This window comes from Crinia signifera, unplaced genomic scaffold, assembly GCF_055691185.1.
Source record: "Crinia signifera unplaced genomic scaffold, ASM5569118v1 HAP2_SCAFFOLD_222, whole genome shotgun sequence".
In the NCBI taxonomy this organism is placed as follows: domain Eukaryota; kingdom Metazoa; phylum Chordata; class Amphibia; order Anura; family Myobatrachidae; genus Crinia; species Crinia signifera.
The window spans coordinates 84,065-101,971 of NW_028142115.1; the positions used below are offsets into that span (position 1 = coordinate 84,065).

General features: G+C 39.3%; 31 non-coding genes and 7 pseudogenes across 31 annotated transcripts; all 38 read right to left on the minus strand.

The window, feature by feature from the left end:
• Nucleotides 1-14: 14 nt before the first annotated feature.
• LOC146053922 (5S ribosomal RNA) lies at nucleotides 15-133 on the minus strand. The gene has a single exon (XR_014467920.1). It is a non-coding gene; the product is annotated as a 5S ribosomal RNA (ribosomal RNA).
• A 345-nt stretch (nucleotides 134-478) lies between these two features.
• LOC146054196 (5S ribosomal RNA) lies at nucleotides 479-597 on the minus strand (annotated as a pseudogene).
• Nucleotides 598-928: 331 nt separating this feature from the next.
• Nucleotides 929-1,047, minus strand: LOC146053890 (5S ribosomal RNA). The gene has a single exon (XR_014467891.1). It is a non-coding gene; the product is annotated as a 5S ribosomal RNA (ribosomal RNA).
• A 345-nt stretch (nucleotides 1,048-1,392) lies between these two features.
• Nucleotides 1,393-1,511, minus strand: LOC146054187 (5S ribosomal RNA; annotated as a pseudogene).
• A 345-nt stretch (nucleotides 1,512-1,856) lies between these two features.
• LOC146053891 (5S ribosomal RNA) lies at nucleotides 1,857-1,975 on the minus strand. Its single transcript, XR_014467892.1, has one exon. It is a non-coding gene; the product is annotated as a 5S ribosomal RNA (ribosomal RNA).
• Nucleotides 1,976-2,320: 345 nt separating this feature from the next.
• LOC146053893 (5S ribosomal RNA) lies at nucleotides 2,321-2,439 on the minus strand. Its single transcript, XR_014467894.1, has one exon. It is a non-coding gene; the product is annotated as a 5S ribosomal RNA (ribosomal RNA).
• A 345-nt stretch (nucleotides 2,440-2,784) lies between these two features.
• Nucleotides 2,785-2,903, minus strand: LOC146054186 (5S ribosomal RNA; annotated as a pseudogene).
• A 345-nt stretch (nucleotides 2,904-3,248) lies between these two features.
• LOC146053956 (5S ribosomal RNA) lies at nucleotides 3,249-3,367 on the minus strand. Its single transcript, XR_014467951.1, has one exon. It is a non-coding gene; the product is annotated as a 5S ribosomal RNA (ribosomal RNA).
• Nucleotides 3,368-3,695: 328 nt separating this feature from the next.
• Nucleotides 3,696-3,814, minus strand: LOC146054164 (5S ribosomal RNA). Its single transcript, XR_014468140.1, has one exon. It is a non-coding gene; the product is annotated as a 5S ribosomal RNA (ribosomal RNA).
• Nucleotides 3,815-4,159: 345 nt separating this feature from the next.
• LOC146054003 (5S ribosomal RNA) lies at nucleotides 4,160-4,278 on the minus strand. Its single transcript, XR_014467994.1, has one exon. It is a non-coding gene; the product is annotated as a 5S ribosomal RNA (ribosomal RNA).
• Nucleotides 4,279-4,623: 345 nt separating this feature from the next.
• LOC146053957 (5S ribosomal RNA) lies at nucleotides 4,624-4,742 on the minus strand. The gene has a single exon (XR_014467952.1). It is a non-coding gene; the product is annotated as a 5S ribosomal RNA (ribosomal RNA).
• Nucleotides 4,743-5,087: 345 nt separating this feature from the next.
• LOC146054075 (5S ribosomal RNA) lies at nucleotides 5,088-5,206 on the minus strand. Its single transcript, XR_014468059.1, has one exon. It is a non-coding gene; the product is annotated as a 5S ribosomal RNA (ribosomal RNA).
• A 344-nt stretch (nucleotides 5,207-5,550) lies between these two features.
• LOC146054121 (5S ribosomal RNA) lies at nucleotides 5,551-5,669 on the minus strand. The gene has a single exon (XR_014468101.1). It is a non-coding gene; the product is annotated as a 5S ribosomal RNA (ribosomal RNA).
• Nucleotides 5,670-6,014: 345 nt separating this feature from the next.
• On the minus strand, nucleotides 6,015-6,133 carry LOC146054207 (5S ribosomal RNA; annotated as a pseudogene).
• A 331-nt stretch (nucleotides 6,134-6,464) lies between these two features.
• LOC146054165 (5S ribosomal RNA) lies at nucleotides 6,465-6,583 on the minus strand. The gene has a single exon (XR_014468141.1). It is a non-coding gene; the product is annotated as a 5S ribosomal RNA (ribosomal RNA).
• Nucleotides 6,584-6,928: 345 nt separating this feature from the next.
• Nucleotides 6,929-7,047, minus strand: LOC146053923 (5S ribosomal RNA). The gene has a single exon (XR_014467921.1). It is a non-coding gene; the product is annotated as a 5S ribosomal RNA (ribosomal RNA).
• A 345-nt stretch (nucleotides 7,048-7,392) lies between these two features.
• Nucleotides 7,393-7,511, minus strand: LOC146054198 (5S ribosomal RNA; annotated as a pseudogene).
• A 331-nt stretch (nucleotides 7,512-7,842) lies between these two features.
• LOC146054166 (5S ribosomal RNA) lies at nucleotides 7,843-7,961 on the minus strand. Its single transcript, XR_014468142.1, has one exon. It is a non-coding gene; the product is annotated as a 5S ribosomal RNA (ribosomal RNA).
• Nucleotides 7,962-8,306: 345 nt separating this feature from the next.
• LOC146054044 (5S ribosomal RNA) lies at nucleotides 8,307-8,425 on the minus strand. Its single transcript, XR_014468031.1, has one exon. It is a non-coding gene; the product is annotated as a 5S ribosomal RNA (ribosomal RNA).
• Nucleotides 8,426-8,770: 345 nt separating this feature from the next.
• LOC146053958 (5S ribosomal RNA) lies at nucleotides 8,771-8,889 on the minus strand. The gene has a single exon (XR_014467953.1). It is a non-coding gene; the product is annotated as a 5S ribosomal RNA (ribosomal RNA).
• A 331-nt stretch (nucleotides 8,890-9,220) lies between these two features.
• LOC146054167 (5S ribosomal RNA) lies at nucleotides 9,221-9,339 on the minus strand. Its single transcript, XR_014468143.1, has one exon. It is a non-coding gene; the product is annotated as a 5S ribosomal RNA (ribosomal RNA).
• Nucleotides 9,340-9,684: 345 nt separating this feature from the next.
• On the minus strand, nucleotides 9,685-9,803 carry LOC146054045 (5S ribosomal RNA). Its single transcript, XR_014468032.1, has one exon. It is a non-coding gene; the product is annotated as a 5S ribosomal RNA (ribosomal RNA).
• A 345-nt stretch (nucleotides 9,804-10,148) lies between these two features.
• On the minus strand, nucleotides 10,149-10,267 carry LOC146054141 (5S ribosomal RNA). The gene has a single exon (XR_014468119.1). It is a non-coding gene; the product is annotated as a 5S ribosomal RNA (ribosomal RNA).
• A 331-nt stretch (nucleotides 10,268-10,598) lies between these two features.
• LOC146054028 (5S ribosomal RNA) lies at nucleotides 10,599-10,717 on the minus strand. The gene has a single exon (XR_014468017.1). It is a non-coding gene; the product is annotated as a 5S ribosomal RNA (ribosomal RNA).
• A 344-nt stretch (nucleotides 10,718-11,061) lies between these two features.
• LOC146054177 (5S ribosomal RNA) lies at nucleotides 11,062-11,180 on the minus strand. Its single transcript, XR_014468152.1, has one exon. It is a non-coding gene; the product is annotated as a 5S ribosomal RNA (ribosomal RNA).
• Nucleotides 11,181-11,525: 345 nt separating this feature from the next.
• Nucleotides 11,526-11,644, minus strand: LOC146053959 (5S ribosomal RNA). Its single transcript, XR_014467954.1, has one exon. It is a non-coding gene; the product is annotated as a 5S ribosomal RNA (ribosomal RNA).
• A 345-nt stretch (nucleotides 11,645-11,989) lies between these two features.
• On the minus strand, nucleotides 11,990-12,108 carry LOC146054087 (5S ribosomal RNA). Its single transcript, XR_014468070.1, has one exon. It is a non-coding gene; the product is annotated as a 5S ribosomal RNA (ribosomal RNA).
• Nucleotides 12,109-12,453: 345 nt separating this feature from the next.
• LOC146054122 (5S ribosomal RNA) lies at nucleotides 12,454-12,572 on the minus strand. Its single transcript, XR_014468102.1, has one exon. It is a non-coding gene; the product is annotated as a 5S ribosomal RNA (ribosomal RNA).
• A 346-nt stretch (nucleotides 12,573-12,918) lies between these two features.
• LOC146054208 (5S ribosomal RNA) lies at nucleotides 12,919-13,037 on the minus strand (annotated as a pseudogene).
• A 331-nt stretch (nucleotides 13,038-13,368) lies between these two features.
• LOC146054168 (5S ribosomal RNA) lies at nucleotides 13,369-13,487 on the minus strand. Its single transcript, XR_014468144.1, has one exon. It is a non-coding gene; the product is annotated as a 5S ribosomal RNA (ribosomal RNA).
• A 345-nt stretch (nucleotides 13,488-13,832) lies between these two features.
• On the minus strand, nucleotides 13,833-13,951 carry LOC146053924 (5S ribosomal RNA). Its single transcript, XR_014467922.1, has one exon. It is a non-coding gene; the product is annotated as a 5S ribosomal RNA (ribosomal RNA).
• A 345-nt stretch (nucleotides 13,952-14,296) lies between these two features.
• LOC146054199 (5S ribosomal RNA) lies at nucleotides 14,297-14,415 on the minus strand (annotated as a pseudogene).
• Nucleotides 14,416-14,746: 331 nt separating this feature from the next.
• Nucleotides 14,747-14,865, minus strand: LOC146054169 (5S ribosomal RNA). The gene has a single exon (XR_014468145.1). It is a non-coding gene; the product is annotated as a 5S ribosomal RNA (ribosomal RNA).
• Nucleotides 14,866-15,829: 964 nt separating this feature from the next.
• On the minus strand, nucleotides 15,830-15,948 carry LOC146054046 (5S ribosomal RNA). Its single transcript, XR_014468033.1, has one exon. It is a non-coding gene; the product is annotated as a 5S ribosomal RNA (ribosomal RNA).
• A 345-nt stretch (nucleotides 15,949-16,293) lies between these two features.
• LOC146053960 (5S ribosomal RNA) lies at nucleotides 16,294-16,412 on the minus strand. Its single transcript, XR_014467955.1, has one exon. It is a non-coding gene; the product is annotated as a 5S ribosomal RNA (ribosomal RNA).
• Nucleotides 16,413-16,743: 331 nt separating this feature from the next.
• On the minus strand, nucleotides 16,744-16,862 carry LOC146054139 (5S ribosomal RNA). Its single transcript, XR_014468118.1, has one exon. It is a non-coding gene; the product is annotated as a 5S ribosomal RNA (ribosomal RNA).
• Nucleotides 16,863-17,193: 331 nt separating this feature from the next.
• On the minus strand, nucleotides 17,194-17,312 carry LOC146054029 (5S ribosomal RNA). The gene has a single exon (XR_014468018.1). It is a non-coding gene; the product is annotated as a 5S ribosomal RNA (ribosomal RNA).
• A 345-nt stretch (nucleotides 17,313-17,657) lies between these two features.
• LOC146053925 (5S ribosomal RNA) lies at nucleotides 17,658-17,776 on the minus strand. Its single transcript, XR_014467923.1, has one exon. It is a non-coding gene; the product is annotated as a 5S ribosomal RNA (ribosomal RNA).
• Nucleotides 17,777-17,907: the final 131 nt, after the last annotated feature.

Consider the following 17,907-nt stretch of genomic DNA (forward strand, 5'->3'; position numbering starts at 1 on the left):
CAGTAATGGGAAAAAACCTACAGCACCTGGTGTTCCCATGTGGTCTCCCACCCAAGTACTAACCAGGCCCCACACTGCTTAGCTTCCAAGATCAGACGAGATTGGGCATATCCAATGTGGTATGGCTGTAGGTGAGATACAATCACTTTTTTGCCCTCTTCTACTTCTATAACCAGGTAAGCTAATAAAAAAGTTTCCTAACTGTATTGGCTTACTTAAAAAAATCATGTGTTGGTAATGTAAAAAGACCTACAGGACATAATATTAGCAGGTGGTCTCAAATTAAACTACTAAAGAGGCTCAACACTGTTTAGCTGCCAAAAGCAGTTGTAATTGGGCCGTAACAGTGTGGTAAGTTTTTAGGTGATGGCTATTGTGTCTGTTTGACCTCTCCCAAATGTCTGTATTGGCAATAAAAAGAAAAAGTGTCCAATTTAAATAGCTAGAGAATAAAAACAATTTTCCAGTAATGGGAAAAAACCTACAGCACCTGGTGTTCCCATGTTTTCTCCCACCCAAGTACTAACTAGGCCCAACACTGCTTAGCTTCCAAGATCAGACGAGATTGGGCGTATCCAATGTGGTATGGCTGTAGGTGAGATACAGTCTTCTACTTCTATAACCAGGTAAGCTAATAAAAAAGTTTCCTAACATTATTGGCTTACTGAAAAAAATCATGTGTTGGTAATGTAAAAAGACCTACAGGACATAATATTAGCAGGTGGCCTCAAATTAAACTACTAAAGAGGCTAAACAATATTTAGCTGCCAAAAGCAGTTGGAATTGGGCCGAAACAGTGTGGTAAGTCTTTAGGTGATGGCTATTGTGTCTGTTTGACCTCTCCCAATTGTCTGTATTGGCAATAAAAAGAAAAAGTTTCCAATTTAAATAGCTATAGAATAAAAACAATTTGCCAGTAATGGGAAAAAACCTACAGCACCTGGTGTTCCCATGTGGTCTCCCACCCAAGTACTAACCAGGCCCAACACTGCTTAGCTTCCAAGATCAGACGAGATTGGGCATATCCAATGTGGTATGGCTGTAGGTGAGATACAATCACTTTTTTGCCCTCTTCTACTTCTATAACCAGGTAAGCTAATAAAAAAGTTTCCTAACTGTATTGGCTTACTTAAAAAAATCATGTGTTGGTAATGTAAAAAGACCTACAGGACATAATATTAGCAGGTGGTCTCAAATTAAACTACTAAAGAGGCTCAACACTGTTTAGCTGCCAAAAGCAGTTGTAATTGGGCCGAAACAGTGTGGTAAGTTTTTAGGTGATGGCTATTGTGTCTGTTTGACCTCTCCCAAATGTCTGTATTGGCAATAAAAAGAAAAAGTGTCCAATTTAAATAGCTAGAGAATAAAAACAATTTGCCAGTAATGGGAAAAAACCTACAGCACCTGGTGTTCCCATGTGGTCTCCCACCCAAGTACTAACTAGGCCCAACACTGCTTAGCTTCCAAGATCAGACGAGATTGGACGTATCCAATGTTGTATGGCTGCAGGTGAGATACAGTCACTTTTTTGTCCTCTTCTACTTCTATAACCAGGTAAGCTAATAAAAAAGTTTCCTAACATTATTGGCTTACTGAAAAAAATCATTTGTTGGTAATGTAAAAAGACCTACAGGACATAATATTAGCAGGTGGTCTCAAATTAAACTACTAAAGAAGCTCAACACTGTTTAGCTGCCAAAAGCAGTTGGAATTGGGCCGAAACAGTGTGGTAAGTCTTTAGGTGATGGCTATTGTGTCTGTTTGACCTCTCCCAAATGTCTGTATTGGCAATAAAAAGAAAAAGTTTCCAATTTAAATAGCTAGAGAATAAAAACAATTTGGCAGTAATGGGAAAAAACCTACAGCACCTGGTGTTCCCATGTGGTCTCCCACCCAAGTACTAACCAGGCCCAACACTGCTTAGCTTCCAAGATCAGACGAGATTGGGCATATCCAATGTGGTATGGCTGTAGGTGAGATACAGTCACTTTTTTGCCTTCTTCTACTTCTATAACCAGGTAAGCTAATAAAAAAGTTGGCTAACATTATTGGCTTACTGAAAAAAATCATTTGTTGGTAATGTAAAAAGACCTACAGGACATAATATTAGCAGGTGGTCTCAAATTAAACTACTAAAGAAGCTCAACACTGTTTAGCTGCCAAAAGCAGTTGGAATTGGGCCGAAACAGTGTGGTAAGTCTTTAGGTGATGGCTATTGTGTCTGTTTGACCTCTCCCAAATGTCTGTATTGGCAATAAAAAGAAAAAGTTTCCAATTTAAATAGCTAGAGAATAAAAACAATTTGGCAGTAATGGGAAAAAACCTACAGCACCTGGTGTTCCCATGTGGTCTCCCACCCAAGTACTAACCAGGCCCAACACTGCTTAGCTTCCAAGATCAGACGAGATTGGGCATATCCAATGTGGTATGGCTGTAGGTGAGATACAGTCACTTTTTTGCCTTCTTCTACTTCTATAACCAGGTAAGCTAATAAAAAAGTTGGCTAACTGTATTGGCTTTCTGAAAAAAATCATGTGTTGGTAATGTAAAAAGATCTACAGGACATAATATTAGCAGGTGGCCTCAAATTAAACTACTAAAGAGGCTAAACAATATTTAGCTGCCAAAAGCAGTTGGAATTGGGCCGAAACAGTGTGGTAAGTCTTTAGGTGATGGCTATTGTGTCTGATTGACCTCTCCCAATTGTCTGTATTGGAAATAAAAAGAAAAAGTTTCCAATTTAAATAGCTATAGAATAAAAACAATTTGCCAGTAATGGGAAAAAACCTACAGCACCTGGTTTTCCCATGTGGTCTCCCACCCAAGTACTAACAAGGACCCTCACTGTTTAGCTTCCAAGATCAGACGAGATTGGGCGTATCCAATGTGGTATGGCTGTAGGTGAGATACAATCACTTTTTTGCCCTCTTCTACTTCTATAACCAGGTAAGCTAATAAAAAAGTTTCCTAACTGTATTGGCTTACTTAAAAAAATCATGTGTTGGTAATGTAAAAAGACCTACAGGACATAATATTAGCAGGTGGTCTCAAATTAAACTACTAAAGAGGCTCAACACTGTTTAGCTGCCAAAAGCAGTTGTAATTGGGCCAAAACAGTGTGATAAGTCTTTAGGTGATGGCTATTGTGTCTGTTTGACCTCTCCCAAATGTCTGTATTGGCAATAAAAAGAAAAAGTGTCCAATTTAAATAGCTAGAGAATAAAAACAATTTTCCAGTAATGGGAAAAAACCTACAGCACCTGGTGTTCCCATGTGGTCTCCCACCCAAGTACTAACTAGGCCCAACACTGCTTAGCTTCCAAGATCAGACGAGATTGGGCGTATCCAATGTGGTATGGCTGTAGGTGAGATACAGTCTTCTTCTATAACCAGGTAAGCTATTAAAAAAGTTTCCTAACATTATTGGCTTACTGAAAAAAATCATGTGTTGGTAATGTAAAAAGACCTACAGGACATAATATTAGCAGGTGGTCTCAAATTAAACTACTAAAGAAGCTCAACACTGTTTAGCTGCCAAAAGCAGTTGGAATTGGGCCGAAACAGTGTGGTAAGTCTTTAGGTGATGGCTATTGTGTCTGTTTGACCTCTCCCAAATGTCTGTATTGGCAATAAAAAGAAAAAGTTTCCAATTTAAATAGCTAGAGAATAAAAACAATTTGCCAGTAATGGGAAAAAACCTACAGCACCTGGTGTTCCCATGTGGTCTCCCAACCATGTACTAACCATGCCCAACACTGCTTCGCTTCCAAGATCAGACGAGATTGGGCGTATCCAATGTGGTATGGCTGTAGGTGAGATACAGTCACTTTTTTGCCTTCTTCTACTACTATAACCAGGTAAGCTAATAAAAAAGTTTGCTAAATGTATTGGCTTACTGAAAAAAATCATGTGTTGGTAATGTAAAAAGATCTACAGGACATAATATTAGCAGGTGGCCTCAAATTAAACTACTAAAGAGGCTAAACAATATTTAGCTGCCAAAAGCAGTTGGAATTGGGCCGAAACAGTGTGGTAAGTCTTTAGGTGATGGCTATTGTGTCTGTTTGACCTCTCCCAATTGTCTGTATTGGCAATAAAAAGAAAAAGTTTCAAATTTAAATAGCTATAGAATAAAAACAATTTGCCAGTAATGGGAAAAAACCTACAGCACCTGGTGTTCCCATGTGGTCTCCCACCCAAGTACTAACCAGGCCCCACACTGCTTAGCTTCCAAGATCAGAGGAGATTGGGCGTATCCAATGTGGTATGGCTGTAGGTGAGATACAATCACTTTTTTGCCCTCTTCTACTTCTATAACCAGGTAAGCTAATAAAAAAGTTTCCTAACTGTATTGGCTTACTTAAAAAAATCATGTGTTGGTAATGTAAAAAGACCTACAGGACATAATATTAGCAGGTGGTCTCAAATTAAACTACTAAAGAGGCTCAACACTGTTTAGCTGCCAAAAGCAGTTGTAATTGGGCCGAAACAGTGTGGTAAGTTTTTAGGTGATGGCTATTGTGTCTGTTTGACCTCTCCCAAATGTCTGTATTGGCAATAAAAAGAAAAAGTGTCCAATTTAAATAGCTAGAGAATAAAAACCATTTGCCAGTAATGGGAAAAAACCTACAGCACCTGGTGTTCCCATGTGGTCTCCCACCCAAGTACTAACTAGGCCCAACACTGCTTAGCTTCCAAGATCAGACGAGATTGGGCGTATCCAATGTGGTATGGCTGTAGGTGAGATACAGTCACTTTTTTGTCCTCTTCTACTTCCATAACCAGGTAAGCTAATAAAAAAGTTTCCTAACATTATTGGCTTACTGAAAAAAATCATGTGTTGGTAATGTAAAAAGACCTACAGGACATAATATTAGCAGGTGGTCTCAAATTAAACTACTAAAGAAGCTCAACACTGTTTAGCTGCCAAAAGCAGTTGGAATTGGGCCGAAACAGTGTGGTAAGTCTTTAGGTGATGGCTATTGTGTCTGTTTGACCTCTCCCAAATTTCTGTATTGGCAATAAAAAGAAAAAGTTTCCAATTTAAATAGCTAGAGAATAAAAACAATTTGCCAGTAATGGGAAAAAACCTACAGCACCTGGTGTTCCCATGTGGTCTCCCACCCAAGTACTAACCAGGCCCAACACTGCTTAGCTTCCAAGATCAGACGAGATTGGGCGTATCCAATGTGGTATGGCTGTAGGTGAGATACAGTCACTTTTTTGCCTTCTTCTACTTCTATAACCAGGTAACCTATAAAAAAGTTTGCTAACTGTATTGGCTTACTGAAAAAAATCATGTGTTGGTAATGTAAAAAGATCTACAGGACATAATATTAGCAGGTGGCCTCAAATTAAACTACTAAAGAGGCTAAACAATATTTAGCTGCCAAAAGCAGTTGGAATTGGGCCGAAACAGTGTGGTAAGTCTTTAGGTGATGGCTATTGTGTCTGTTTGACCTCTCCCAATTGTCTGTATTGGCAATAAAAAGAAAAAGTTTCCAATTTAAATAGCTATAGAATAAAAACAATTTGCCAGTAATGGGAAAAAACCTACAGCACCTGGTGTTCCCATGTGGTCTCCCACCCAAGCACTAACCAGGCCCCACACTGCTTAGCTTCCAAGATCAGACGAGATTGGGCATATCCAATGTGGTATGGCTGTAGGTGAGATACAATCACTTTTTTGCCCTCTTCTACTTCTATAACCAGGTAAGCTAATAAAAAAGTTTCCTAACTGGATTGGCTTACTTAAAAAAATCATGTGTTGGTAATGTAAAAAGACCTACAGGACATAATATTAGCAGGTGGTCTCAAATTAAACTACTAAAGAGGCTCAACACTGTTTAGCTGCCAAAAGCAGTTGTAATTGGGCCGAAACAGTGTGGTAAGTTTTAAGGTGATGGCTATTGTGTCTGTTTGACCTCTCCCAAATGTCTGTATTGGCAATAAAAAGAAAAAGTGTCCAATTTAAATAGCTAGAGAATAAAAACAATTTTCCAGTAATGGGAAAAAACCTACAGCACCTGGTGTTCCCATGTTTTCTCCCACCCAAGTACTAACTAGGCCCAACACTGCTTATCTTCCAAGATCAGACGAGATTGGGCGTATCCAATGTGGTATGGCTGTAGGTGAGATACAGTCTTCTACTTCTATAACCAGGTAAGCTAATAAAAAAGTTTCCTAACATTATTGGCTTACTGAAAAAAATCATGTGTTGGTAATGTAAAAAGACCTACAGGACATAATATTAGCAGGTGGTCTCAAATTAAACTACTAAAGAAGCTCAACACTGTTTAGCTGCCAAAAGCAGTTGGAATTGGGCCGAAACAGTGTGGTAAGTCTTTAGGTGATGGCTATTGTGTCTGTTTGACCTCTCCCAAATGTCTGTATTGGCAATAAAAAGAAAAAGTTTCCAATTTAAATAGCTAGAGAATAAAAACAATTTGCCAGTAATGGGAAAAAACCTACAGCACCTGGTGTTCCCATGTGGTCTCCCAACCATGTACTAACCATGCCCAACACTGCTTCGCTTCCAAGATCAGACGAGATTGGGCGTATCCAATGTGGTATGGCTGTAGGTGAGATACAGTCACTTTTTTGCCTTCTTCTACTTCTATAACCAGGTAAGCTAATAAAAAAGTTTGCTAAATGTATTGGCTTACTGAAAAAAATCATGTGTTGGTAATGTAAAAAGATCTACAGGACATAATATTAGCAGGTGGCCTCAAATTAAACTACTAAAGAGGCTAAACAATATTTAGCTGCCAAAAGCAGTTGGAATTGGGCCGAAACAGTGTGGTAAGTCTTTAGGTGATGGCTATTGTGTCTGTTTGACCTCTCCCAATTGTCTGTATTGGCAATAAAAAGAAAAAGTTTCCAATTTAAATAGCTATAGAATAAAAACAATTTGCCAGTAATGGGAAAAAACCTACAGCACCTGGTGTTCCCATGTGGTCTCCCACCCAAGTACTAACCAGGCCCCACACTGCTTAGCTTCCAAGATCAGACGAGATTGGGCATATCCAATGTGGTATGGCTGTAGGTGAGATACAATCACTTTTTTGCCCTCTTCTACTTCTATAACCAGGTAAGCTAATAAAAAAGTTTCCTAACTGTATTGGCTTACTTAAAAAAATCATGTGTTGGTAATGTAAAAAGACCTACAGGACATAATATTAGCAGGTGGTCTCAAATTAAACTACTAAAGAGGCTCAACACTGTTTAGCTGCCAAAAGCAGTTGTAATTGGGCCGTAACAGTGTGGTAAGTTTTTAGGTGATGGCTATTGTGTCTGTTTGACCTCTCCCAAATGTCTGTATTGGCAATAAAAAGAAAAAGTGTCCAATTTAAATAGCTAGAGAATAAAAACAATTTTCCAGTAATGGGAAAAAACCTACAGCACCTGGTGTTCCCATGTTTTCTCCCACCCAAGTACTAACTAGGCCCAACACTGCTTAGCTTCCAAGATCAGACGAGATTGGGCGTATCCAATGTGGTATGGCTGTAGGTGAGATACAGTCTTCTACTTCTATAACCAGGTAAGCTAATAAAAAAGTTTCCTAACATTATTGGCTTACTGAAAAAAATCATGTGTTGGTAATGTAAAAAGACCTACAGGACATAATATTAGCAGGTGGTCTCAAATTAAACTACTAAAGAAGCTCAACACTGTTTAGCTGCCAAAAGCAGTTGGAATTGGGCCGAAACAGTGTGGTAAGTCTTTAGGTGATGGCTATTGTGTCTGTTTGACCTCTCCCAAATGTCTGTATTGGCAATAAAAAGAAAAAGTTTCCAATTTAAATAGCTAGAGAATAAAAACAATTTGCCAGTAATGGGAAAAAACCTACAGCACCTGGTGTTCCCATGTGGTCTCCCAACCATGTACTAACCATGCCCAACACTGCTTCGCTTCCAAGATCAGACGAGATTGGGCGTATCCAATGTGGTATGGCTGTAGGTGAGATACAGTCACTTTTTTGCCTTCTTCTACTTCTATAACCAGGTAAGCTAATAAAAAAGTTTGCTAAATGTATTGGCTTACTGAAAAAAATCATGTGTTGGTAATGTAAAAAGATCTACAGGACATAATATTAGCAGGTGGCCTCAAATTAAACTACTAAAGAGGCTAAACAATATTTAGCTGCCAAAAGCAGTTGGAATTGGGCCGAAACAGTGTGGTAAGTCTTTAGGTGATGGCTATTGTGTCTGTTTGACCTCTCCCAATTGTCTGTATTGGCAATAAAAAGAAAAAGTTTCCAATTTAAATAGCTATAGAATAAAAACAATTTGCCAGTAATGGGAAAAAACCTACAGCACCTGGTGTTCCCATGTGGTCTCCCACCCAAGTACTAACCAGGCCCCTCACTGTTTAGCTTCCAAGATCAGACGAGATTGGGCGTATCCAATGTGGTATGGCTGTAGGTGAGATACAATCACTTTTTTGCCCTCTTCTACTTCTATAACCAGGTAAGCTAATAAAAAAGTTTCCTAACTGTATTGGCTTACTTAAAAAAATCATGTGTTGGTAATGTAAAAAGACCTACAGGACATAATATTAGCAGGTGGTCTCAAATTAAACTACTAAAGAGGCTCAACACTGTTTAGCTGCCAAAAGCAGTTGTAATTGGGCCGAAACAGTGTGGTAAGTCTTTAGGTGATGGCTATTGTGTCTGTTTGACCTCTCCCAAATGTCTGTATTGGCAATAAAAAGAAAAAGTGTCCAATTTAAATAGCTAGAGAATAAAAACAATTTTCCAGTAATGGGAAAAAACCTACAGCACCTGGTGTTCCCATGTGGTCTCCCACCCAAGTACTAACTAGGCCCAACACTGCTTAGCTTCCAAGATCAGACGAGATTGGGCGTATCCAATGTGGTATGGCTGTAGGTGAGATACAGTCTTCTACTTCTATAACCAGGTAAGCTAATAAAAAAGTTTCCTAACATTATTGGCTTACTGAAAAAAATCATGTGTTGGTAATGTAAAAAGACCTACAGGACATAATATTAGCAGGTGGTCTCAAATTAAACTACTAAAGAAGCTCAACACTGTTTAGCTGCCAAAAGCAGTTGGAATTGGGCCGAAACAGTGTGGTAAGTCTTTAGGTGATGGCTATTGTGTCTGTTTGACCTCTCCCAAATGTCTGTATTGGCAATAAAAAGAAAAAGTTTCCAATTTAAATAGCTAGAGAATAAAAACAATTTGCCAGTAATGGGAAAAAACCTACAGCACCTGGTGTTCCCATGTGGTCTCCCAACCATGTACTAACCATGCCCAACACTGCTTCGCTTCCAAGATCAGACGAGATTGGGCGTATCCAATGTGGTATGGCTGTAGGTGAGATACAGTCACTTTTTTGCCTTCTTCTACTTCTATAACCAGGTAAGCTAATAAAAAAGTTTGCTAAATGTATTGGCTTACTGAAAAAAATCATGTGTTGGTAATGTAAAAAGATCTACAGGACATAATATTAGCAGGTGGCCTCAAATTAAACTACTAAAGAGGCTAAACAATATTTAGCTGCCAAAAGCAGTTGGAATTGGGCCGAAACAGTGTGGTAAGTCTTTAGGTGATGGCTATTGTGTCTGTTTGACCTCTCCCAATTGTCTGTATTGGCAATAAAAAGAAAAAGTTTCCAATTTAAATAGCTATAGAATAAAAACAATTTGCCAGTAATGGGAAAAAACCTACAGCACCTGGTGTTCCCATGTGGTCTCCCACCCAAGTACTAACCAGGCCCCTCACTGTTTAGCTTCCAAGATCAGACGAGATTGGGCGTATCCAATGTGGTATGGCTGTAGGTGAGATACAATCACTTTTTTGCCCTCTTCTACTTCTATAACCAGGTAAGCTAATAAAAAAGTTTCCTAACTGTATTGGCTTACTTAAAAAAATCATGTGTTGGTAATGTAAAAAGACCTACAGGACATAATATTAGCAGGTGGTCTCAAATTAAACTACTAAAAAGGCTCAACACTGTTTAGCTGCCAAAAGCAGTTGTAATTGGGCCGAAACAGTGTGGTAAGTCTTTAGGTGATGGCTATTGTGTCTGTTTGACCTCTCCCAAATGTCTGTATTGGCAATAAAAAGAAAAAGTGTCCAATTTAAATAGCTAGAGAATAAAAACAATTTTCCAGTAATGGGAAAAAACCTACAGCACTTGGTGTTCCCATGTGGTCTCCCACCCAAGTACTAACTAGGCCCAACACTGCTTAGCTTCCAAGATCAGACGAGATTGGGCATATCCAATGTGGTATGGCTGTAGGTGAGATACAGTCTTCTACTTCTATAACCAGGTAAGCTAATAAAAAAGTTTCCTAACATTATTGGCTTACTGAAAAAAATCATGTGTTGGTAATGTAAAAAGACCTACAGGACATAATATTAGCAGGTGGTCTCAAATTAAACTACTAAAGAAGCTCAACACTGTTTAGCTGCCAAAAGCAGTTGGAATTGGTCCGAAACAGTGTGGTAAGTCTTTAGGTGATGGCTATTGTGTCTGTTTGACCTCTCCCAAATGTCTGTATTGGCAATAAAAAGAAAAAGTTTCCAATTTAAATAGCTAGAGAATAAAAACAATTTGCCAGTAATGGGAAAAAACCTACAGCACCTGGTGTTCCCATGTGGTCTCCCACCCAAGTACTAACCAGGCCCAACACTGCTTAGCTTCCAAGATCAGACGAGAATGGGCGTATCCAATGTGGTATGGCTGTAGGTGAGATGCAGTCACTTTTTTGCCTTCTTCTACTTCTATAACCCGGTAAGCTAATAAAAAAGTTTGCTAACTGTACTGGCTTACTGAAAAAAATCATGTGTTGGTAATGTAAAAAGATCTACAGGACATAATATTAGCAGGTGGCCTCAAATTAAACTACTAAAGAGGCTAAACAATATTTAGCTGCCAAAAGCAGTTGGAATTGGGCCGAAACAGTGTGGTAAGTCTTTAGGTGATGGCTATTGTGTCTGTTTGACCTCTCCAATTGTCTGTATTGGCAATAAAAAGAAAAAGTTTCCAATTTAAATAGCTATAGAATAAAAACAATTTGCCAGTAATGGGAAAAAACCTACAGCACCTGGTGTTCCCATGTGGTCTCCCACCCAAGTACTAACCAGGCCACACACTGGTTAGCTTCCAAGATCAGAGGAGATTGGGCGTATCCAATGTGGTATGGCTGTAGGTGAGATACAATCACTTTTTTGCCCTCTTCTACTTCTATAACCAGGTAAGCTAATAAAAAAGTTTCCTAACTGTATTGGCTTACTTAAAAAAATCATGTGTTGGTAATGTAAAAAGACCTACAGGACATAATATTAGCAGGTGGTCTCAAATTAAACTACTAAAGAGGCTCAACACTGTTTAGCTGCCAAAAGCAGTTGTAATTGGGCCGAAACAGTGTGGTAAGTTTTTAGGTGATGGCTATTGTGTCTGTTTGACCTCTCCCAAATGTCTGTATTGGCAATAAAAAGAAAAAGTGTCCAATTTAAATAGCTAGAGAATAAAAACAATTTTCCAGTAATGGGAAAAAACCTACAGCACCTGGTGTTCCCATGTGGTCTCCCACCCAAGTACTAACTAGGCCCAACACTGCTTAGCTTCCAAGATCAGACGAGATTGGGCGTATCCAATGTGGTATGGCTGTAGGTGAGATACAGTCACTTTTTTGTCCTCTTCTACTTCCATAACCAGGTAAGCTAATAAAAAAGTTTCCTAACATTATTGGCTTACTGAAAAAAATCATGTGTTGGTAATGTAAAAAGACCTACAGGACATAATATTAGCAGGTGGTCTCAAATTAAACTACTAAAGAAGCTCAACACTGTTTAGCTGCCAAAAGCAGTTGGAATTGGGCCGAAACAGTGTGGTAAGTCTTTAGGTGATGGCTATTGTGTCTGTTTGACCTCTCCCAAATGTCTGTATTGGCAATAAAAAGAAAAAGTTTCCAATTTAAATAGCTAGAGAATAAAAACAATTTGCCAGTAATGGGAAAAAACCTACAGCACCTGGTGTTCCCATGTGGTCTCCCACCCAAGTACTAACCAGGCCCAACACTGCTTAGCTTCCAAGATCAGACGAGATTGGGCGTATCCAATGTGGTATGGCTGTAGGTGAGATACAGTCACTTTTTTGCCTTCTTCTACTTCTATAACCAGGTAAGCTAATAAAAAAGTTTGCTAACTGTATTGGCTTACTGAAAAAAATCATGTGTTGGTAATGTAAAAAGATCTACAGGACATAATATTAGCAGGTGGCCTCAAATTAAACTACTAAAGAGGCTAAACAATATTTAGCTGCCAAAAGCAGTTGGAATTGGGCCGAAACAGTGTGGTAAGTCTTTAGGTGATGGCTATTGTGTCTGTTTGACCTCTCCCAATTGTCTGTATTGGCAATAAAAAGAAAAAGTTTCCAATTTAAATAGCTATAGAATAAAAACAATTTGCCAGTAATGGGAAAAAACCTACAGCACCTGGTGTTCCCATGTGGTCTCCCACCCAAGCACTAACCAGGCCCCACACTGCTTAGCTTCCAAGATCAGACGAGATTGGGCATATCCAATGTGGTATGGCTGTAGGTGAGATACAATCACTTTTTTGCCCTCTTCTACTTCTATAACCAGGTAAGCTAATAAAAAAGTTTCCTAACTGGATTGGCTTACTTAAAAAAAATCATGTGTTGGTAATGTAAAAAGACCTACAGGACATAATATTAGCAGGTGGTCTCAAATTAAACTACTAAAGAGGCTCAACACTGTTTAGCTGCCAAAAGCAGTTGTAATTGGGCCGAAACAGTGTGGTAAGTTTTTAGGTGATGGCTATTGTGTCTGTTTGACCTCTCCCAAATGTCTGTATTGGCAATAAAAAGAAAAAGTGTCCAATTTAAATAGCTAGAGAATAAAAACAATTTTCCAGTAATGGGAAAAAACCTACAGCACCTGGTGTTCCCATGTTTTCTCCCACCCAAGTACTAACTAGGCCCAACACTGCTTATCTTCCAAGATCAGACGAGATTGGGCGTATCCAATGTGGTATGGCTGTAGGTGAGATACAGTCTTCTACTTCTATAACCAGGTAAGCTAATAAAAAAGTTTCCTAACATTATTGGCTTACTGAAAAAAATCATGTGTTGGTAATGTAAAAAGACCTACAGGACATAATATTAGCAGGTGGTCTCAAATTAAACTACTAAAGAAGCTCAACACTGTTTAGCTGCCAAAAGCAGTTGGAATTGGGCCGAAACAGTGTGGTAAGTCTTTAGGTGATGGCTATTGTGTCTGTTTGACCTCTCCCAAATGTCTGTATTGGCAATAAAAAGAAAAAGTTTCCAATTTAAATAGCTAGAGAATAAAAACAATTTGCCAGTAATGGGAAAAAACCTACAGCACCTGGTGTTCCCATGTGGTCTCCCAACCATGTACTAACCATGCCCAACACTGCTTCGCTTCCAAGATCAGACGAGATTGGGCGTATCCAATGTGGTATGGCTGTAGGTGAGATACAGTCACTTTTTTGCCTTCTTCTACTTCTATAACCAGGTAAGCTAATAAAAAAGTTTGCTAAATGTATTGGCTTACTGAAAAAAATCATGTGTTGGTAATGTAAAAAGATCTACAGGACATAATATTAGCAGGTGGCCTCAAATTAAACTACTAAAGAGGCTAAACAATATTTAGCTGCCAAAAGCAGTTGGAATTGGGCCGAAACAGTGTGGTAAGTCTTTAGGTGATGGCTATTGTGTCTGTTTGACCTCTCCCAATTGTCTGTATTGGCAATAAAAAGAAAAAGTTTCCAATTTAAATAGCTATAGAATAAAAACAATTTGCCAGTAATGGGAAAAAACCTACAGCACCTGGTGTTCCCATGTGGTCTCCCACCCAAGTACTAACCAGGCCCCACACTGCTTAGCTTCCAAGATCAGACGAGATTGGGCATATCCAATGTGGTATGGCTGTAGGTGAGATACAATCACTTTTTTGCCCTCTTCTACTTCTATAACAAGGTAAGCTAATAAAAAAGTTTCCTAACTGTATTGGCTTACTTAAAAAAATCATGTGTTGGTAATGTAAAAAGACCTACAGGACATAATATTAGCAGGTGGTCTCAAATTAAACTACTAAAGAGGCTCAACACTGTTTAGCTGCCAAAAGCAGTTGTAATTGGGCCGTAACAGTGTGGTAAGTTTTTAGGTGATGGCTATTGTGTCTGTTTGACCTCTCCCAAATGTCTGTATTGGCAATAAAAAGAAAAAGTGTCCAATTTAAATAGCTAGAGAATAAAAACAATTTTCCAGTAATGGGAAAAAACCTACAGCACCTGGTGTTCCCATGTTTTCTCCCACCCAAGTACTAACTAGGCCCAACACTGCTTAGCTTCCAAGATCAGACGAGATTGGGCGTATCCAATGTGGTATGGCTGTAGGTGAGATACAGTCTTCTACTTCTATAACCAGGTAAGCTAATAAAAAAGTTTCCTAACATTATTGGCTTACTGAAAAAAATCATGTGTTGGTAATGTAAAAAGACCTACAGGACATAATATTAGCAGGTGGTCTCAAATTAAACTACTAAAGAAGCTCAACACTGTTTAGCTGCCAAAAGCAGTTGGAATTGGGCCGAAACAGTGTGGTAAGTCTTTAGGTAATGGCTATTGTGTCTGTTTGACCTCTCCCAAATGTCTGTATTGGCAATAAAAAGAAAAAGTTTCCAATTTAAATAGCTAGAGAATAAAAACAATTTGCCAGTAATGGGAAAAAACCTACAGCACCTGGTGTTCCCATGTGGTCTCCCAACCATGTACTAACCATGCCCAACACTGCTTCGCTTCCAAGATCAGACGAGATTGGGCGTATCCAATGTGGTATGGCTGTAGGTGAGATACAGTCACTTTTTTGCCTTCTTCTACTTCTATAACCAGGTAAGCTAATAAAAAAGTTTGCTAAATGTATTGGCTTACTGAAAAAAATCATGTGTTGGTAATGTAAAAAGATCTACAGGACATAATATTAGCAGGTGGCCTCAAATTAAACTACTAAAGAGGCTAAACAATATTTAGCTGCCAAAAGCAGTTGGAATTGGGCCGAAACAGTGTGGTAAGTCTTTAGGTGATGGGGTACTTATGTAGTATCTGGGCTGCCGATTTCTAAATCGGGTACATCGCATCGCATCGCATGCGACCATCGGATGCGATGCGATGCGATGCGATGACCCGATTTTTCCATAGGAATCAATGTTAAAATGGACTGAGTCCATTTTAACATGGAATTCAATGGGAAAAGGGGTCCTTTTCATACCCCTACTATCCAAGTGGGCATGGAGTTGGATATAAACCTGTGGCGAGCGTAGCGAGCCACCGAGCCCGAAGCGTGGCGAGCGTAGCGAGCCCCGCGAGGGGACACAGAATACCGTCCCCTCGCGGGGCTCGCTTCGCTCGCCACGCTTCGGGCTCGGTGGCTCGCTGCGCTCGCCACAGGTTTATATCCAACTCCATGCCCACTTGGATAGTAGGGGTATGAAAAGGACCCCTTTTTCCCATTGAATTCCATGTTAAAATGGACTCAGTCCATTTTAACATTGATTCCTATGGAAAAATCGGGTCATCGCATCCGATGGTCGCATGCGATGCGATGCGATGCGATATCGCATCGCATCGCATCTGATTGTATGCCTTAACTTAAGGCATACAATCAAAAAATCGGCAGCCCAGATACTACATAAGTACCGGTGATGGCTATTGTGTCTGTTTGACCTCTCCCAATTGTCTGTATTGGCAATAAAAAGAAAAAGTTTCCAATTTAAATAGCTATAGAATAAAAACAATTTGCCAGTAATGGGAAAAAACCTACAGCACCTGGTGTTCCCATGTGGTCTCCCACCCAAGTACTAACCAGGCCCCTCACTGTTTAGCTTCCAAGATCAGACGAGATTGGGCGTATCCAATGTGGTATGGCTGTAGGTGAGATACAATCACTTTTTTGCCCTCTTCTACTTCTATAACCAGGTAAGCTAATAAAAAAGTTTCCTAACTGTATTGGCTTACTTAAAAAAATCATGTGTTGGTAATGTAAAAAGACCTACAGGACATAATATTAGCAGGTGGTCTCAAATTAAACTACTAAAGAGGCTCAACACTGTTTAGCTGCCAAAAGCAGTTGTAATTGGGCCGAAACAGTGTGTTAAGTCTTTAGGTGATGGCTATTGTGTCTGTTTGACCTCTCCCAAATGTCTGTATTGGCAATAAAAAGAAAAAGTGTCCAATTTAAATAGCTAGAGAATAAAAACAATTTTCCAGTAATGGGAAAAAACCTACAGCACCTGGTGTTCCCATGTGGTCTCCCACCCAAGTACTAACTAGGCCCAACACTGCTTAGCTTCCAAGATCAGACGAGATTGGGCGTATCCAATGTGGTATGGCTGTAGGTGAGATACAGTCTTCTACTTCTATAACCAGGTAAGCTAATAAAAAAGTTTCCTAACATTATTGGCTTACTGAAAAAAATCATGTGTTGGTAATGTAAAAAGACCTACAGGACATAATATTAGCAGGTGGTCTCAAATTAAACTACTAAAGAGGCTCAACAATGTTTAGCTGCCAAAAGCAGTTGTAATTGGGCCGAAACAGTGTGGTAAGTCTTTAGGTGATGGCTATTGTGTCTGTTTGACCTCTCCCAAATGTCTGTATTGGCAATAAAAAGAAAAAGTGTCCAATTTAAATAGCTAGAGAATAAAAACAATTTTCCAGTAATGGGAAAAAACCTACAGCACCTGGTGTTCCCATGTGGTCTCCCACCCAAGTACTAACTAGGCCTAACACTGCTTAGCTTCCAAGATCAGACGAGATTGGGCATATCCAATGTGGTATGGCTGTAGGTGAGATACAGTCTTCTACTTCTATAACCAGGTAAGCTAATAAAAAAGTTTCCTAACATTATTGGCTTACTGAAAAAAATCATGTGTTGGTAATGTAAAAAGACCTACAGGACATAATATTAGCAGGTGGTCTCAAATTAAACTACTAAAGAAGCTCAACACTGTTTAGCTGCCAAAAGCAGTTGGAATTGGTCCGAAACAGTGTGGTAAGTCTTTAGGTGATGGCTATTGTGTCTGTTTGACCTCTCCCAAATGTCTGTATTGGCAATAAAAAGAAAAAGTGTCCAATTTAAATAGCTAGAGAATAAAAACAATTTGCCAGTAATGGGAAAAAACCTACAGCACCTGGTGTTCCCATGTGGTCTCCCACCCAAGTACTAACCAGGCCCAACACTGCTTAGCTTCCAAGATCAGACGAGAATGGGCGTATCCAATGTGGTATGGCTGTAGGTGAGATGCAGTCACTTTTTTGCCTTCTTCTACTTCTATAACCAGGTAAGCTAATAAAAAAAATTGCTAACTGTACTGGCTTACTGAAAAAAATCATGTGTTGGTAATGTAAAAAGACCTACATGACATAATATTAGCAGGTGGTCTCAAATTAAATTACTAAAGAGGCTCAACACTATTTAGCTGCCAAAAGCAGTTGGAATTGGGCCGAAACAGTGTGGTAAGTCTTTAGGTGATGGCTATTGTGTCTGTTTGACCTCTCCCAATTGTCTGTATTGGCAATAAAAAGAAAAAGTTTCCAATTTAAATAGCTATAGAATAAAAACAATTTGCCAGTAATGGGAAAAAACCTACAGCACCTGGTGTTCCCATGTGGTCTCCCACCCAAGTACTAACCAGGCCCCACACTGCTTAGCTTCCAAGATCAGACGAGATTGGGCATATCCAATGTGGTATGGCTGTAGGTGAGATACAACCACTTTTTTGCCCTCTTCTACTTCTATAACCAGGTAAGCTAATAAAAAAGTTTCCTAACTGTATTGGCTTACTTAAAAAAATCATGTGTTGGTAATGTAAAAAGACCTACAGGACATAATA